This window comes from Dermacentor variabilis, chromosome 3 (genome assembly GCF_050947875.1).
Source record: "Dermacentor variabilis isolate Ectoservices chromosome 3, ASM5094787v1, whole genome shotgun sequence".
NCBI lineage: Eukaryota > Metazoa > Arthropoda > Arachnida > Ixodida > Ixodidae > Dermacentor > Dermacentor variabilis.
In genome coordinates this window covers 45163300-45177416 of record NC_134570.1, presented here as the reverse complement: position 1 = coordinate 45177416, position 14117 = coordinate 45163300, and the positions used below count along the sequence as shown (strand labels likewise).

General features: G+C 48.0%; 1 protein-coding gene across 3 annotated transcripts in view; it reads right to left on the bottom strand.

Annotated features, from left to right (window-relative positions):
- The window catches only part of LOC142575496 (uncharacterized), a 74636-nt gene that overhangs the window by 15183 nt on the left and 45336 nt on the right, over positions 1 to 14117 (bottom strand). For 2 of the 3 annotated variants that reach the window (XM_075684902.1, XM_075684903.1), the window contains exon 2: positions 4014 to 4179. The gene's annotated coding sequence lies outside the window, so the exon portion shown is untranslated. Of the gene's footprint in view, positions 1 to 4013; positions 4180 to 7219; positions 7315 to 14117 lie in introns of those variants that run through there. The other variant, XM_075684904.1, reaches the window with a different exon arrangement.

The following is a 14117-nucleotide window of genomic DNA, read 5'->3' as shown; positions in this document are numbered from 1 at the left end:
TGCACCTAAATCTAAGCACACGAGTGTTTTCGCATTTCGCCCCCATCGAAATGCGGCCGCCGTGGCCGGGATTCGATCCCGCGACCTCGTGCTCAGCAGCCCAACACCATAGCCACTGAGCAACCACGGCGGGTCCGGAGCCGACTTTAAAACGGCGCAGAGATATCGTCGCAACCGCGACACCGAAGTCGAAATATCCACATTGAAGTAGTGGTCGAAACCCCGTACTCATATGACAGCATTTTCTTATTTTCACATCTCTTTTCGGCTACCGATAAACACCACTTTCATTACTTCCGCCCCCCCCCCCCTCACGTGTATTTTCCGGGGCCTCGCGGGTGCGCCTCGCCCGGAGCTCCTGTAAATGTAGCTTCTCTGCATTGTAAAGGACAATGCGGCGAAGTTTTTATGCGCTGAAATATCGACATCCATTTTTATGTGCGACCAAGCGCATCGAAACACGCATAGCGATACGTGTATCGGTTAGGCATTATTGTGACCAAGCCCAGCACATATAACATGAAATGTGCGTTTTATTTAGGTTGAGTAGGTGCGAAGGAGACCAGTCGGGCTAACGCATAGCGTCGAAGCTCGCCGAAACGACGACGAGGAAAGCGAGGACACCACCATAGAGCAAGAAATTACGCCGCCACCGGCGTAACCGCATGACATAATAATAATAATAATAATAATAATAATATAGCGACTTCTTCGCGCGCAAGCTAGAGGAAAGACGTCACAATGAAAGCTTGGTATTATAACTAGTTCGCGACGGGGCAAATTCATTATGCCCGAGAAGCGACCGGGCGTCCCCATACAAGTGGTGGCTTGTCGATTTTTGCGGAGGCGGCCGCGAAATCACGATCTGCCACTTTTTCCACTGTCGCTAACTATCACGCGCACCTGACCCAAGCTAGACGCGAAGGCTCCGCGACGCTGCCGCAAACTGAGCGGTCACAACGAAATTAAAGTTCCGTTCCGACGTCGGTGCAACCCGTCGGATTTGGCATGGCGCGCGTCGAGTTCATTCGTGACGTGCAGTTATGGTGCTGCACATGCGCAGACAGTGATGAACCGCACGTATGCTGTCGCATATCGCTGCGTACTGACACACACACACACACACACACACACACACACACACACACACACACACACACACACACACACACACACACACACACACACACACACACACACACACACACACACCGCGATCTGTCTTATTGGAAACGGATTTTTCTTGAATGGCACACTTTCACCCGAAAGGCGAGACATCGATTGCGGCAGCTAATTATTAGACAGCTATGCAAAGTAAGGATAGTAGGTTTACCGGCCGTATAAACTTGTAACCATCCGTTGATTAACTGAATTAGCAAACATGGTGTCACGCGCGCACAGGTAAACATGAACACACCTCGCTCGATGACCGCGGACACTCGCTGTCAAAACGCTGGCGTGAGGAATCGCGGCAGCAGCAGCGAGCGAATTTACTTTCTTGCTGCCCCTCGCTTCAACGCGAACTACGCGGTGAGAACGTAGCGCACACGAGTCCACTAGCCTTCAGCGCGCCTACAGACTTACAGTACCCACCGCAGATGGCTATCAAGATATATGGTCCGCGCTCAGTCGCGCCAGCCGCCGCCCAGCATCGCAGCGAGGTACTTTACGCCTGACGATTTGACAGCTGTGACACATATTAACGAAACCGGCACTGAATGAAATTATAGGGCGCAAATGCCGGTGACAGAACAAAGATTCTATGCTGAGCGTAAGGTCAGAACTTCAGGTTACCGTAGTTCACTCCGTGCGCTGAATTCATTTTTTTTTCTTAGTTGTAACGAGTGAAACTTGTTATATTGTACAGTTGTTTTTCAGTAACTACTGGTAGGCAGTTCAACTCAGTTACGCCAATCCTCGGACGTACGTGGGCAGGGTTGCAAGTACTTGATGGAGCACATTGTTAAGCCTCCCCAGTAATGCGCAAGCTCCAGTCTCAACATTAAATTGGCATTTGTTCTTCCCTTTCTCAGCAAAAGTATGTTAAATGCGTTTACTGCGTAAATATATTGAAAATTCGAAATAGATGACCGCAGAAGCTAAGGCTGGTGAGCGCTGCAAGGATGAAAGTGTAAAAAGTCGCGCAGTTTCTCCAAGGAAGGCAAATCACTGACTGCGACAGCGAAGTGTTAAACTACACACGAAGTAAGGCTCGTATAGTTTTATCGGCCGCGCCGTAAACTGCAGTAAACATTCGCCTACCAATTAAGTGGTGTGATGCACGCACAGACAAACGTGAACATAAAACACTCGATGACCGCGAACACTGGTTGTATAGCAACGCTGGCGTGATGAAAAGCGCCGGCAGCAAGAAAGAATAAGGCTTCGATGTAACGCTGCCTGTCGCTTCGCCGCGTCTCCGAAACTTCACTCTAAAGTAAGTTTACACACAACAATAATCGTCATATGTCTTGCCCGCATTTCCTTTCTTTACCGCTGCGAGCCCCGTACTTCCAAGTAGCGAACGACATGCGCGTTATCAGCTAACAGAGCATTCTCGACAGGAAAGTATCGAGTGCAGCGTTTTCAAGAAAGGAAACGCAAGCAAGACAGATGACGATTATTGTTGTGTGGCAGATATGCACCCCAAAGGGTGCAATTGTTTTTTAGAATGCTGGGATTACGTGAACAGCGCGCTTATGAAGCCACCAGCGAAAGATCTCCGCTCGCCCTAAACTACGGAGTTTCTCACTGTACCACCTGGAGGAAAATCTGGCGCTGCCCCGCTGTTGTATGCATGGGAATGCCGATATATATGGTGATCGACTTCGAATTGGTATCGTCCTCGGAGAGCCAGCATACCTTGAAGACGCACCTGGCTAGCACCATTCCGTCGGTAACATTAGTCATTTCCAACTAAAACAGTGCGTAAAGAGCTGTTCTAGCTTTATAATTGCAAAAAAAAGAAAGAACATCCTTTGTTGAATTATGAGGACTTGCGATTGGATGTATGAAACGTAAAAGAGTATCAGCAGGTTGCTAACGCTGGAGGACAGACGACAAAAATCGTGCTCGCTTTGGAACAGTTTGTCGTCGGTTCTTGCTTTTCTTTGCTTGATTATGCATAGTAGGTGAGTAAACGTCATTGAAAAATGTAATATGTGTATATGTAATGTGTTAATGAAAACGTTTTATGAACGTTTTAAGAACGCATTATCCGTGTATAGTGACTGGACGTACAATTCTATAAAACGTGAAATAGTATATCAGCGAGATGCTTAGCTGGAGGACAGACGACAAAAATCGCGCTCGCTTTGGAACAGTCTGTTCTTGGTTTTCTTTGCTCGATTATGCATTGTAGGTGAGTAAACGTCATCGAAAGATGTGATATGGGTGAATGAAAACATTTTATTAATCACTTATTTTAAGAGCGCATTAACTGTGTAGTCACATCCACGTTTTAGACGAAGCCTCGTACGACACCAGACGACACAAGCCTCGTATACAACAGCCAACACAAGCCTCGCACACAGATATACCGTCATTCCCATGACGTTACAGCGCTCGTTAGAAAACTCCCATAGACGGTGGCGCCGGATTTCCCTCTAGGTAATAGAGTGAGAAACTCTATGCCCACTTTTTCGACCACTTTTTCGATTTTCGACCACAATTTCGACCACTTGGGGTGGTGCACCTAATGCCCGGTAGGTGCAGATGCAAATATATATATATATATATATATATATATATATATATATGCATTTCGCCGTACCGTCGCTGTGCGGCTGCCGTGACCGGGATTTGATCCCACGACCGCGTGCTTCGCAGCACGGCGCCATAGCCACCACACCATCACGGCGGGTGCGCATCAAGTAACCTTTGTTTCTTGGCGCACGCCGTGAAAGAGAGGGAGACAGACAGACAGACACAGACAGACAAAAACACAGAGAGAGAGAGAGAGAGAGAGAGAGAGAGAGAGAGAGAGAGAGAGAGAGAGAGAGAGCAGTGCTCACCGGCGAATGGCCGGCGGCTGAAGAGGGCTGCTGTCCGAGAAGCGCGCGTCAGCCGCCCGGCTTCCCCCTTTCCCCATGGCTCCCCATCGGCGGTGGACAGCGGCCGCCGCCGGAGAAGACGATGCTCTTCCGCTTCCGCCGCTGCTGCTGCTTCCGGTTCCTCAGGCTGCAACGGCAACAAGAACACGTGGCCCGATCAACGTTCGCGCTCAGACAAACAAAGCGGTTCTGAAAACACAGGGACACTCTCACGGGTCGATGCGACGGCGACAATACATTAAAAAAAAAAGAAAAAAAAAAAAACCGCCCAAGCGCTTCGTATAGACAGTTAACCAGCGAAGCTGAAACGTACGGCCCCAGTGTTTATCACTGGGTTAATCCCGACGGTGCATTAAAGTATTTCTCAATTATTGGTTACGTCTGCGTTTCTTAATCAGGTTAAATTGCTTCGAAATTAAATCTGTCCGTCACGTAAGACAACGAATGGCTCATACCCCCGTAAACACGGCCTCTTCATTACGACGACAGAAGAGAAGCTAAATTCTGCGCTGGAATGATGAGCGGCAACGGAGCCAAGCTGCGGAAGAAGACAGCGACGACGAACGCGGAAGCAGCGGCACAAACGCGTTCTCGCGGTTGCGCCGAGGGGCGCCAACGAGCCAGCTGTGGAAGACGACGACGCTCGGGCCTTTGCTGATGATGATAGTTTTCTGTACACGGGCGCGGACAGACGGATTTTCGTTTCGCCTAGCCATATAACGCTTCGCTTTTAGATAAAGAGTCCCGGGGAAGTACGTAATGCGGAGGACAAGCTTGCTGCTGCTTTGTATCTTTATGCTACACTGAGGCCGATGACAATTTTCCCTTTCGCGAGGGACACAAAACAATTTTTAATTGACGAAATACAAGCTCCATACTTTATTATCACTCCTCTGGCGAAAAAAAAAAAAAAAGAAAACCGCGGGTTACTGACGGAGAGAATGAAGATCAAACTCATCTCCCCCCCACTCCCCCAATTCCCCGCGGGCTCTCTGGTCAATATGAGAGAGCCATATGCAGCTGCTCACACTCGTAGACAAACTTACGAGCGCACAGCAAACATATAGTGGCTTCTTCTGCAAACATGGCGGTGCGGCGGGCCATCGAAACCGCACACTCAAACATCGCTGGCCCAATCACGTTCGCGCTGACCCCACCAGCCGCGCCGACTGTAGTCTCTGCATGCCTGTGCACACACACACACACACACACACACACACACACACACACACACACACACACACACACACACACACACACACACACACACACACACACACACACACGCTGCGACCGGACTGCAAATCAGTCACGAAGCGACTTCGCTGCTTGCAGATGAGTCGCAGCACTTGCTCGTTCACTGTTCCGTCGCTTCGTTCGAACTTGCAGATCACGCTCTCTCCATTCACAGTGAATACAGCGACGCGCATTCCAAGGCACCAAATGAAAGATGCCGGGCCAAGTACCCCATACTAAAGGCCACACTTACGTCTTTCACTACTGGCAAGAAGGAGAAGAAGATCAGCAGTTGACCTCACACCGCAGAAGATTTTTGTTCCTTTAGCACGGTTCAAAAGATTTGCTGCTGGGCGAGCTGGCGACAGACGTCTTGATTGGCGCCAAGTTTTTTTAAACAGTGATCAGAAAAGAAGACAGGTTGATTGATTACTGATTGGTTAGGGTTAACGTCCAAAAGCGACAACTACAGATATGCTGTGCAGCGTGCGAGCTGAGGAAGTTTACACATCCTGTCGCCGTGTGCATGTCTGTACTGCCCTCAATTTTTTTGCTGACATCCGTCCTTTTAGAGTTGCGGCCGCGTGACAGATAGAAGTATGCGAGGAGAACCAAAGGACGGGTTCACGTTCGTTCTGGACTTTAGTGTATAGCAAACATCTGACATTTAGATATATCGTCGCAGCCGAAGAATTTCGCAGTGAATAGCCATTTATCTCAAGCATGCGACGAACTGAACGACGAGGAAAAAAAGCAACGCCGAAACCAATCTCAAAAATCCGATCGCGAGTAACGTTATAACGGCATACAATTTGTCGACTTGCTACAGCAAATAAACACTGTTTTTCCCTGATATTTTCTCAAATGTCCACGCGTCGCATAACGATAAGGTTAGGCTTCTGTGCGGCGGCATCGTTGAACGCGTTACTCATCAAGAACGTGTTGCCATAGGCAACACGTTCCCTTGCCTTGGGTGGCACTAATCTCTTGCACAATATCTCTTGCCTTCAGTCGCACAAGAAATGGTCTTCCAATAATTTTTGGCCACTGTTCATATCCATCAGGATCATATCCGTCAGTCCCAAGAACAAGAGGCTGCCTTCAAGGCCTAGGGTTCCTGGCGATTCATGACGAAAGGAGAAAGGCCTTCGACATGTTGCGAAAACCGCACCGATATTTTCTTGTTTTATTTCTGCCCGCCTTTTGCCATTCCAAAGCACGAAACACAAACTTCTCACTTCAATGATAAAATTCTGACCATAAAAGGTTCAAGGAGGGAAAACAACCATCGCCTGTTTCGTCATCATCATCATCATCATCATTATTATTATTATTATTATTATTATTATTATTATTATTATTATTATTATTATTAGTAGTAGTAGTAGTAGTAGTAGTAGTAGTAGTAGTATCCATCCGAAGATGCCACAGTTCGCGCTTCAAGATGGCCGCCCTGCATACACAGAGCAGCGGCGCCTCCGTACAAGACATCTCGTTCAATGCACGCCGCCGAGAATCGGTGCCTCTATAGTGGACTGGCGCAAGCTTTGCACTTCTGCTGTGCGGCGAGCGCGCGTTCCTGAAATTGTTCCGCACACTCACCTGCCACGCACACCTTATACTCGCGTCTCGCGTTTATAGCGCCGGAATTGGAACTCCTCTCTCTCTCTCTCTCGCAAGTCACGAGGAGAGAATTTAGTCGCTCCAACGCCACTCCGTTGGGAATCCGCTCCAACGCCACTCCGTTCGGAATCCGCTCCAACGCCACTCCGTTGGGAATCCTCTCCAACGCCACTCCGTTCGGAATCCGCTCCAACGCCACTCCGTTCGGAATCGGCCAAGTCCGGACGGTTTGAACTCCACGCTTACACATATACAGCAAGTATATACTGCTTCCACGCGCTCAAAGGTGACGTAACGAAGGTATACACGAAGCGTTGCGTCAGCAATCCATCCTGGTTGCATGACGTGGGAAGCGCAGGCCGCGGCTTGACGCATTCATCTGCGAACGCGCGCGACAGCCGTCGCACCGCGACTGCAGTTTCGATCATTTACTTGCGGAGTGTGTTTGTGTGTGTGTGTGGCGGCGGGGGGGGGGGGGGGGGGGGGGTCATCGCTTTCGGCGCGTGCTGATTGGGCTGCGCCAACATGGCGGGTCGTGCCGTCAGTTCGAGCGAGGCGTTGCGATGAGCGTCGCGTACGTCAGGCAAAACAGGAAAACGAAAAATGGTATAGGCGACCCCAACTTTTGACTTCGGTGTCTCTATTAGTGGCACTCGCACGCCTCGGCGTTGGTTTTCTTTGGGTCGACTTTAGACGAACGCAACGCGCGAACCCGAACTCGGAGGCACCTGATTTTTTTCCATTAATTAGCCGGTTAAATATCGTGCCACCTTCCTGCGTGTGTCATTAGCGACGTCGTAACTTTCGGGTTTCCAGGAATTTCGCCAAAGTCGTGCTCACGTGGCGGGCCTCTAGAGTGTACGATTCTGCGCTTTGGTGTGCATGCGGAAATCGGCGATTTCCAATTAATTAGACTTATTCCAGACGCTTTCGGTAACTCAACTTGTAACCAAACTTATGCTCTGATATCATATCTACAATGAAATCCACCAATTTTGTACTGTAATATATTTTTTTCCTATTTATTTCGAATTTCCTCCACGGTCGTCTCGGGAGGTGAACCGGCAGTGCTGCGCAAGAAACAAGAGTGTCACTCTATGCTCGTGCCACTAAAGAGGAGAGAGAGAGAGAGAGAGAGAGAGAGAGAGAGAGAGAGAGAGAGAGAGAGAGTAAAGCGTGCCGCCAAACGTGGCCGATCGAGAGAGAAAATACGGCCACCTATATAGTCATACGCTACGGCGCGTTTTCTTTTAGTGATAATCTCTCCTTTTTTTCTTTTTTTCCCGGAGCTCTGCGAGAAATTATATAGCGATGCTTGGCAGTGCGCGCGCCCCCAAAGCACTCTCTCCCTCAACAAACAGGGGGGGGGGGGGGGGGGGCGCAAGGCAGCCTGCTGTTCAAACAGAGGCGCCGTGTGTAGCTTTATTAAAAAAAGAAAAAAGAACGAAAGTTACACTACATGCGCGCCGCTTTGGCCGAGTGCGGTTGAGAGGCAACGCGCGTTGCTGCTCGTTCTTCGACGAGGAAAGAACGGGTCCCGAATGAAGAAAGGAAAAGAGGAACACCCAACCAGCATATATATATAGCGTGTGTTCGAGCCATCATTTATAGTTACTGTGACCCTTAATCCACGTCAGTCCATTCTCTTCAGCGTAGATCACTTTGCGCACAAGAGCTTTGGCGCTGACTTCAGACTGATCGGAACAAACGCGAAAGTAACGAACTATAGTCGAAGCTTTAGCCTCAATCTCTGGTCACGCGTTCAACGGCGTATACGGTTAGAAACTCTCGATGACCACGCACAATGTCAAGTTAAGCCTCGCTAAAACGATTCACAAGAAGAAGAAGAAGAAGAAACAACTCTTTAACGGCTCCGCACCTATCTTAGCGCTTCATCTCGATTTTCACGGCAACCCAAACAAAGAAAAAGAAAAGAAAAAGAAAACGAAGAAGAAAAAAAAGGGAAGCAGCTTGTTTGCATCGAAATGAACTTTCGCGAAACGCGGCTGACACCAAAGAAAGAGAGACAGACAACGTCTGGCTCCCCCACATGACAATACTAGCGAGTGATTGACTGCTCGAGACAACAGACACCGCGTCGTGCGTTTCGCAATCGACCTTATTATATAAACGAGCTCGAGCGAAAGGTGAAGCGCATTCCACCGCGGTCGGTCGAACGCGGCAGACGACATTTTTTTTCCAGCCGACCTTTTTCCCCGCTTCGCAGCACCGTACACGGCGCAGACACACACGTGCGAGACGCGCCAGAGGCAGCAGCTGCGCGAACAAGTTGCGTGCAGCACGCGAGCGACTCCACAACGCGTTTCACCATACTCAGCTGCATGTAGAAAAACGCTGCGGAAGCTATATGGGTACTTTTAAATTAATACTGGCACGCATACTTTGGCAGTTGTAGAAACTCTACTGCATGCTTTTCGAATGCGAAAAAGGAGGACGACTCATGGCGAAGTGTAAAGTTGGGATCTAGAGTTCTTGTACAATATTACTTATAGAGAACGAGAAGGAAGGGGCTCAACCGACGGGCCCGATTTTTGTTACTCATATCATGAGAAGCCAAAAAACAAGGACACCAAGGAATACATAGGGAAAATTACTTGTACTTACTAATTTAATTAAAGAAATGACAAATTAATTGCAATGAAAGAGGATGAAAAAAAAAAAAAAACTTGCTGCAGGTGGGGAACGACCCCACGTCATCGCATTACGCGTGCGATGCTCTGTAAAAGTTTTTTTCATCCACTTTCATTGCCATTAATTGATCACTTATTTAATTCAATTAGGAAGTACAAGTGTTTTCCTAGGTGTCTTTATTGGCTTCCCATGATATTATTACATATAGAGGTATAATATGTGACTACATGCGAGTTTCCAAACAGGCGCTGTGCCGTGTGGCGAAAAAAAAAAAAAAGAAAGAAGAACGCGGATACGGACGCACAGGTGAAGCTTCCTGAAAAATAAAATATTACCAAACGTTTTCGTTCACCCCGCATTACATACTTCAATAAAGTTTACTCACCGGCTGTGCATGACCAAGCGATGAAACGCAAAGGACAGATCACAAGCTGTCGCAAATCGAGCGCTCACCTTGTAGTCTTATACAAGCTTAGTAGCCCGCCGACAATTTTTATGTTTCATATAATTGTACATCAAAGCAAAAGTCGTCTTGTTGGATAAATAAATAAATAAATAAATTGAGTAATACTGTCGAAAGAGAAGGAGCACCTCTTTACGTGACGTTCTAGTAGAAAATAAGAACTGTGACAGACGTTTCCGGGACGGTGTTAACCAAGCGCGACTTCCAAGGTGTCTGAGAAGGATGACAATCCGAAGCTATACCCCCTCGCAGGATTCCCATGCATACAACAGCGTCGCAACGCCAGTTATCCCTCCCGCGGTAATATTGTAAGAAACTGTATATCTTGGATGATATTAAACTCGGTGTTGAAATGCGACACCTGCCCGATGAAGAGAGCTAAGGAAAAGCGCACAACACAATTAAGGAGAACACGCGTTATCGAGTAAGTAACTAAAGAGGTTATTAGGAAAATTTCGCTAATTAGTCAAACATGCGCGTCCATTCCTGTGCCCGTGTGAAAACATCTCCGCGCTAGAATAACTATATCGAAGATGTCGCGCCAACAGGGTAATAAGTCAATCCTTGCCAATCCTCGTCCAATGTGCATATTGATTTCTAATGTACGTCCGCCTCATCGAGCAGTCGGCCATTTCAACAAGTATGCCACAAGCGATAAAAAAAAAACTGTATTTGGAATAAAGAAAACTTGAACTAGAGTGTAAGGGAATGCGAACGAGTGCGACGGGTTTGCCTCGTTGAGTAACAGTGTAACAAGGGGCAAAGGGTATACATAGCGTTGATGGCGAACTTCTGTAGTAATAACTTTTTTTTTACGAACATATTACAGGAAAAACTGCAGACACGTACACCAGAGCCTACATACTGCCAAGTTTACACGGAGCAGAGAGAGAGAGAGAGAGAGAGAGAGAGAGAGAGAGAGAGAGAGAGAAATGCTAGGTTTGCGGGAACCGCGACGAGTTGCCAAATCGCTAACCATGCATGTGCTTCGCGAAGCCGTTCTGGCTGCGGTTGCGGTGGTAAACCGCTTTCAAAAGCAAGCTAGACACGGCGGTGCGGAAAGCAGCAGTGCTGTACACAGAATTTTAAAAAGGGGTAGATATAGAAAGAACAAAAAAATAGAAAAGGAAGGAGAAGGCATCGTTTACACGGATGTGTCATCAAAAGTTCGCCGCTCCGCGAGACGTTAAAAAAAGAGCCCGGACCTTACTGTTTTTCGTTCGTCCAACAGCTGACTGCGCCGGAAGCCAAAACAACGTGCGACGCTGTGCAGCGGCCGCTCTTCACTATTATTCTTCTTTCCCTTGAATGCTTTGTTTCTGATTAACCGGGAAGGCGACCTATTATAACACACACACACACGCATCAAAAATAAAAACATCGACTTCATCACTTTCACCAGCTGTGCGCGGTTTAAAGTCCGTACCTGCATATCATACGATCTTGCACGACACGTCAATACTGCGCTACAGTATTTCGTGGTCGGGTCTGTCGTCAGCAGCATGCCTCCGTGAGGTTTGAGCGTTACGATAAGTTCGACCATCGCCGCAACGTTTTACATACTTATTATTTTGTTAATGCGATCAGCATTCTTTGGGAACTTCGCCTAGCTTGCAGTTTGTCGGTACGCCAGCTTGCATCTACAACCTCTTCCACGCGAACCTGGGTCACTGAGTTCGCCATAGCCTATAACGGGTACACAGCACCGCGCTGCCGTGCCGAGGGAACTTGGTTCGAAACCAACCATCGGAGCAACTTAGGTCACCGGGCATGTGTGCCACCTGGAATGTTCTGGCTCTTCAGTGAACCCCCTTCATGCCAAATTCAGGGCACTGGATATGTTGGTATGTGCCACTGCGGGTACACACCGCTCTTCAATGAACTTCACCGGCGCCTACTTAATTGTTCCACGGGGGTACGTGTAACTGGCTATGCGCCGCTCTTTAACGAGCTTCTTTACCGCAAGTTTGGATCCTGAGTATGCGCGACAGGATATATGCCGCTCTCCGATGATAAGAAAAAAATGTTTCTCCGCTGCTGGGTGGAATCAAACATGCGTCATATACATTCAGACAATCGCGTCTTAATTTTAATTAACGCGCGCGCCACGCACGGACTTCGCGGCGGCACCGCTAGATGGCGCAGCGCGTCCGGAGAGGAAATGCGAGAGGAGCCCGTCTGCAGCACACGCCTCGTACATGACGCGTTTCCGCGGTGACAATACGGTGTGTCGATACACTGCGTCATCAATGCTAGCCGCGTTAACGTCGACAGTCATCTTGAGAAGGTTTCTGTCACATGCTTTATTTTTTTTGCAGGACGCAAACCGCAAAACCGGGAAATATTTGAGACACCCTCTCTATAGACCGTTTCATCGGGCGAGGAGGATAGGGCGCACGGAGAGTTCTTCCTCCTCTCTGGCTTGGGCGATCCGGCGCGGCGCTGCTTGAAAGTATTGCTGTCGCGTGCTGCGGAACGATTTCGAGATGTTTTAGACCTTCCTCTGTGAACTTTACGCCATGTTCGTTCATATAAGGTCGTCAGAGAAGCCTTTCGGTGCATCAGTAACTATACTGTAGGCAGAAATATGTCTTGGGGGGCGCAAAAATGTGACGCGCATAATCAGCCGCGATGTACGCGCATTATCAGTCGCGGTGCGTGTTTGTTTACTATTTTGCTTATATCGATTTCAATTCAACAAAGAAAGCCGGCGTCTCTGCATTACCAGCATTAAATGGTAAATCAGCTCACTGTCTGATCGATTGGCGTAGGGAGTAAAACATAAAAACATAAGGGTGCATGCTCGTGCACGGCCAACCTAATGCAACCACGAATCATCTGAGCGGCAGGCTTTATCAAATATTTGTGATACACTGGCATCGTTCTCACGCATTTCAAGTCTAGTATGCTTCAAATTACCATATGTCTTGCTGCATGAGGCCCATGGTGCTGCTCAATACAGCGGTCACTGCGGTTGGTGAGCCAGCACGATACATATATAAGCTGTGTGCTTCGGCATTGCCTTTTTTGGCCGTTATACAGCCATAATATATGAGAGGGTTCGCATAAAAAGAATGCGATGGCTATTTTTCAGCGCAAGATTTGCGCAATACGTGTGAGCGCGTCGTAGAGAACTGAACGAACACAACCGAAAAAAAAAATCTGTTACCATCCTCTTTCTCTAAAAAGCAAGAGAAAACGGGCTAATGCCGCACAACGTTTATAAATATATAACCGCTGATGCCGTATGTTTGGACCATGCGCTATATAGAACAAAGATATATGTAATCCAGCACCTACCACTGCTTAGGACGCTCGCGCAGTTCCTAAATAGTCGCTTTTCTGGACAAGCTTAATTCAGACTATAAGGTATGCTGCTATTACTAGCCAAAACTATTTTATTCATAGGTGGAAACCTCATCCATCCAACCAAGTAGTCACGCAATGAAACCTGCAGCGAACAGTTTGAACGCTTGTCAAAGTATAACAGCACAGCTCCCATCGTAGGAGAACGGTACCCACGCTGTTACGATCGTCGCGTATGTTTCATGGCTCATAAACCGCAGCTTAGAAATAGAGGATAATACTGCAATAAGGTCACATTAGTGATTGGAACATTCAGAAATACACAATTCATCTCCGAGGCTGATTGTGGGCTCAAATATGCGCGCACACATCGCGCTGCGTGTTCCGTCCACCTCAACGCCAGCAGAAATTCCGGCCATGACGCCTTAAACCACTTCAGCACGTCTCACAGAACCGTTTACCACGTATAAGACGCATGTCATACTAAACAGACCACACGACCGCGAAAACAAACGCCAGAACCTACCGCCGAGCGTATACCTGCCATGCAAAAGACCGCTTTCACCCAAGCCAGTATGGCGCTGCTCATAGGCGGCGCCACTGCGTTCACAATATGGCGGCGCCTACGAAAAAACGGTCTATACAAACCAGCTGCCGTCGTAAAAGTGATAAAGTAGAAAGACACCCGGAATTTGATGCAATTACGATACAATACAGCTATAACGTTCTAAAGGGGTTGTGACACGGTTACTAAATTATCAGCCTTCTTTACACTTATTCGAAAA